Raw genomic sequence first — 6,296 nt, 5'->3', positions numbered from 1 at the left:
TTTTTTTTTTTTTTACTTTTTTCTTGTTTTATAATTTTGTACTTTTTTATATTTTTATATTTTTTATATTTTTCAATATATATTTTTTATGTTTTATAATTTTTATTTTTTTTATTTCGATTGTTTTTAGTGTAGTAATTATGGCAAAATTATTATATATGGCACATATATGTTTAAAAATAGTGGCCACTACTTTTAAAATATCGGTATTTTAATCCAAACTTAAGGACCACAAAAGTGACTTTCCAGTCTAAAGGTTAAGATCGTATAATAAGAATATAAAATAACAGTTATTAATAGATATATAATAAATATATATACAGAGTGTCCCAGAATGACCGCCAAATATTTCGTGTACCGGGAGAGCTAAACACGAACTAAACTGAGAAAAATTCTCTATCATTTTGTAATTTTTGCAATAGTTAACAAGATATTAATTACTAAAAATCGCTGAATATTGCTTTTCAATAATTTTTATATTTAACTATCGGGAAAAAAAATGTTATATATATATATAATTATATATAAAATATATTAATTTCTTATATAATTTCTTATAATTTTATATAATTATATGAAACATCTTTTCTCTGGAAATGAAGACAGACGAGTAAAATAATTGTTTTATTAAATTTTATATAGATTGCTTTACTTTTCATGATTATCACTGCGTTTCATCGGAAAAGAATTCTTTAATGTAAAATTTTAAGAAACATTAATAATCTGATATTAATGAGAATCTTAAACTTATGAATAATTTATTACAAATAATATTGCTTTGGCCTTTATTTGAATCCGGATCTCCCATATTTCGTACAAACGTTCTCTTTCGACCTTGAGCTGAGCCTTCGGCAATATTTGTCACAATAATCAATAACTAGTGAAAAAACGTCATTTTTCAAAGAGAAGTGGGCGTAAATAATAACAAATCGTTTAATCGACTTTTTGCTTCACAAAAAAAAAATTTATAAAAGGATGTCGAAGAAAATCTCTCTCTTAAGTTTTTTTTTTTTTCAATAAAACTAATAAATATATATATTTATAGATATTTTTTTATTTTGTCGAAAAGAAAATTTAAAAAAGATTATTTCGCCAGTTTTAGAAATCTTTTTACTTTGCCAAAAAGATGACCCGAAAAATATATCTTAAATAATGCTTGCATGAATACAAATTTAAAATTAATAAAAGAAACGCTTGTGAGCTCACCTGAGTTTTTTTTAAAACTTAAAATTAGTCATATTAAGTAGGAGAAAGATCAACAAAATATAAATATTAATTGAGAAATTATGTGCGACATATTGACATTTACAAAAAAGACATAGTGGTCACTTTTCAAGTTTATTATATTTGTTTATTATATGCGCAACATATAAATTATTCCGTATTTTTCTATTTTTATTGATAAATGTATACATTCAACATAAAGTTTACGTTATAAATTTTAACATTATTACGTAATTCTAGTTCACATAGAATTATACATACATACTATATTAATTTTAGAAATAAATGCGCGCATTTATCGATAAAAGTGAGGTGTAGAAATGGATCTACTCACATATACGACACAAAATATTGGGAAATATTAAAAAAATTTTTTTAAATATTGTTACAAACATTTTAAAAAAAGTTTCAACAATATTTATATTTAAAGTTTTAACAATATTTATATTTTGTATTGCTTGACGTCTACAATTGTATAGTAACTGCTATTTCGATGATCCACAAATAACTTTGAATGTTAATGGATGAATAATTGTGACATATCCGGTCAATAGATATTAAAGGTGACTCATGTTAAAATATATTTCTTTTGTAATTAAATTTAAAAATATACTATTTTTATTAATTTTTACATATGCAAAATGCAGCAAACAAAGAACACCAACTATTAATAGTCACACTCAATCGACATCCAACATTTCCAAGATACAAAAAGTCAAAAGAAAGTTAAAATGAATAATAATAAATAAAGGGCAAAGTAAGAGTCAACACATTTCTTTAAAAAAAAAAAGTTACACAATTAAAAGAATATAATACAACTAACGAGAGTAACAATTAAACATACTTAACGAGTATAACAATTAAAAGAATATAATACAACTAACGAGAAGTAAAATTACATAATATTACAAGTTTCGGCTATCGGATTGAGCCCTCTTCAGACATTAACTTATCAAAAAAACCGCAGTACAAAATTAATTGTCGGAAATGTTTGCATATTCACTATAATCACAATTCGGATGAGTCGTGATGTCGGACTCGACATTATTCGCATACGATTAAACAGTCAAATGTGTTTCATATCTCTTGAAAAAGTTCAAAAATCATGTGCAAATTATTCAAACAAGTGTGTCCATATAAGTATGAAAAATCATTAGAATATATAAAGTTAAGTGGAACGCAGAAGTGTAAGACGGACATTGTATATCAAATTATTATGTACGCTCGCTGATATGGATCATCAAGGACCCAAAGTTAAAATGATTTTACTTTGACGTTATTATAAGCAGTTAACTATCATCATTGTAATATCGATTTAAGATTTACTTTTTCCATTATTCTGGATTAGAATTGACTAATCAAGTCGAATACGAGGAGAATATTTAACTGTGATTGGTCAATTCTCTTACAACTACAATCACTTTTACTTATGTGATAGTGTTGCAGGCGCGCTCTCCGAATACGTCTTATATATCTCAATCCTTCGTTAAATCTCATTCGTGTGGAAATCTCATGCAAAATCAGAGATGAACGTTCTTTCATAAAACTTTAAATTTGTGTTTTCATACAAGTGGAATTCATTAGTGTTAACGATCAGTTTGAACAAATCTTTCGATTCTATCTCGTTCTTTTATTATTCCGTTAATACTTTTCCATTAATTTTTAAGGGCGGGGCCCTTTTCTTATATTAGGGAATGTAAATTTACAAAATTGTTATATAAGTAAAACAGCTTTGTTCTTCTATATTTCAAAATTAATTTTATAATACTTACAGTACGAAATTCATCATTTGTAATAAGGAAATAAAAGTGACTATTATGTACTAAAATCTCATTATGTCGCAACTTACGTTTATTTTATATGCTTGCGTAAACTTCACCATTTTATTCTGTGTCTCCGCACATAATCTAATCCATAAATCGAATAATGACAACAACGATAGATATAATTACTATTTGCCAGCTTATGCTGTTGCTTCGGAAGCTTCGAGTCTTCTGAATTCGACGTTATGTGAAGAGGAATTACTAAATTTCCGAAACGCTGTCGATCAACGAATACTCTGGAGTTTAAGAGGTATGAAAAATTCTTAATTATAAACATAAATGCTTAAAATAAAGTACTTAAATTTTAAAGTTCAAAAAGTTGAAAAAATTGAAAAATAATTAGTCTCACGTTTTAAATTTTTTAATTTCTAATCGTCCAATCTCTCTCTCGTTTCAATCTGATGTTATAAATTAATCTTTACTGAAATTAAATCGATATTATTTTTTAAACTGATATTATATTTTAGAGTATAAGAAATATCTTTTATAAGTAATAGGAAATGACATTTAAAAGACTATTTTTCAAAATCAGTTTAATTATTAGAAATATTTTTGAATGATTAATAATAATTAATTAGAAATATTATTTAATATTTTTTTCTAATTTTTGTAAATAATGTTTGTCTATCTTTATTTTTAAGTGTTGGATTCTAGCGGTGAATTTCAGTCAGGTTTTCTTTATGGAAATAATTATTGGCTGGGCAGTCGTATTCAGTGTTTCGATACGATGAATACTGCTTCTCTACAGATTTCAAAGCGGCATTTATTAAATAATACGCTGTATCGTGATCTACAAAAGGAGATTCCACCTTTTAAAGTAAATTATTTTGCTGCTCATTTTAAACACAATAGTACTCTTCAGTACCATATTAATGTACCTAATGAAGTAAGTTTATATATTTTAACGTAATAATTTAATAGATAACTGAAATTATATATAAAGTTTAATATAAAATAATTTATGGTGAATATTATATATTTGTGTAAAACCCTTATTAGTTTTAATTTGTAATGTTTTTTTTTATTTCAGGATGTAATGACACTTGGTCTCTGTTTACCAGCATCATGTTCTGCAAATGACATAAGTTTTATTCTGGAAAAGATATTCCGTGATAGAATTTTTTTAATTAGTGACCTTTATTCTGTGGATTTTAAGCTGATTCAAGTCAAAAATCTAAAGAATGATTATGAATGGCTCACTAGTGGTGCTATATTCATTTGGTAATTTTGAAGTACACAATTGATAATATATATAAAATAATACGTATCCTCTCCATATATATGCACATTAAATACACATCATACATTAAAAACAAGTTTTTATTCAAAAGTAATTAAATCTGCAGAAACATTAGAGAGATATTTTGCGTACTTATATTTATTAATTTTATATTTACAGCGTTATTTTACTGCTTTCTATTTTTATGGTAATAATCGGAACAATATATGATATATTCGTAAATCGGAAATGTTCAAATAAGAAGAGTAGAATTAACAATAGTAAGTATCATATTTAATATTTCAAATTTTTTGATTATAATCTCGTTTTTTTAGAAAAGTTTATGGTAAATGCAGTGTGCAATTAGTCAAAGAAGAAGCGTCTCCGATTCTTATCACTATCCGATACTTATCACTAAGTTTAGTCATTTACTTATTTATTATTATTTGTACGAACATTCTCAGAGTCAAGATTTTTGATAATTTACTAGAACATTGTATTATAATTTCTATGTATATTAATTATCTATTAAAAATATTGAATTGTGATTTAGATGAGGAAACTGTAATTCAGGAAATGGAAATCGAAACGGCTTCTTTAAAGAAAAGTAGAATTGGAAAAATATTATTATGTTTTTCTGTTTTCACAAATACAAAAATAATATTTAACACGGAATTGCATGCCAATACGCTACCTGTTATTCATGGCTTAAAATTTTTAAGTACATTTTGCTTAATAATAGGTCATGGAGTAGTTTACATGATAGAATATATTGGTAAGTAATTTGAAAGTAATATATAGAAAATCAATATGCTGTTCGATTCCTGTTCACTATACATAACGATACCATTGTTTTCAATACGCAGATAATAAAGTATGGAGTTGGAAATTCATGACTGATGTAATTTTAATCAATGTACCTGTAACAGTCGACACTTTCTTTTTTTTAAGTGGACTTTTGGTGTCCTATATTTATATAAAAAATAAAACGGATAAAGATCAAAAACAATTATTTTCTTACAGAGCAAAGATAAATGAATTCTTCATTTTTGTAATAAGAAGATTTATTCGGTACGTTTTTTATTATGTTGAAAAAAAATAAACCAAAAAAAACAGTAATAAATGCGATAAAGTACTACTATAATATAATAAATAGAATGAAAAATGTAGCAAAGACAATTTTTTAAAATCAGTGATAATATATAATTGAAGTCGTATTTAAATTAACAATGTTTTTTATGCATATTTAAAATATTATTTTTAGATTAACTCCGGCTTATATGACGGTATTAGCAATATCGCAATTAAGCTCGACTTGGTTTGACAAGACATCGCCATTTTTCATAAAAGAAGTACCGCATGAAACCTGCTCAAAGTACTGGTGGAGGAATCTTTTCTACATAAATAATCTGTTCAGTTTTAAAACAATGGTATAAATACATTTGGTTTAACATAAAATTAAGCTCGAAAGCACGTATAAAATCTTCAAATTCTTTTTTCTCTTAAAGTGCATGAGTTGGTCTTGGTATCTATCTGCTGATATGCAATTCTTCATGATCGGAATAGCACTATTAATTTTGTCGACGATGTAAGTTCTTTTAGTCATATAACAATGCATATATCTTTGAATTAAATATCGTAATTATATCATAATTATACATTTCAGATACTTTCACATGGCTGCGTTTATTTTGGGTACACTTTTAATAAGCTCGATTGTTCTCATTGGTTATTTTTCATATATTTATGAATTTGTTCCGACGTAAGTTTCATTGAAATTGTTTATAAAGGATTAATTAAAAGAGCACTCTTCTTGTTATTATAGGTTGGACGAGCAGTATAGACTTTTAGACGAGTTATATTTTCCACCATGGTTAAGAATAAGTCCATACATTATTGGAATAATTACAGGTTATATTTTAACACAACTAAACGGAAAATTGAATTTGAAAAAGGTAGTTTAATTTATATTTTTATATTATTTATATATATAAATTTAATATATTAAAAAGTTAAACTACTTCCAAAAT

At 25.5% G+C, this 6,296-nt stretch overlaps 1 pseudogene; it reads left to right on the top strand.

The window, feature by feature from the left end:
- Positions 1-2,977: 2,977 nt before the first annotated feature.
- LOC108752056 overlaps positions 2,978-6,296 on the top strand; it is a 4,856-nt pseudogene continuing 1,537 nt past the window's right edge.

This window comes from Trachymyrmex septentrionalis, unplaced genomic scaffold, assembly GCF_001594115.1.
Source record: "Trachymyrmex septentrionalis isolate Tsep2-gDNA-1 unplaced genomic scaffold, Tsep1.0 scaffold112, whole genome shotgun sequence".
Classification (NCBI taxonomy): Eukaryota; Metazoa; Arthropoda; class Insecta; order Hymenoptera; family Formicidae; genus Trachymyrmex; species Trachymyrmex septentrionalis.
This window is presented reverse-complemented; position numbering and strand designations above follow the sequence as displayed.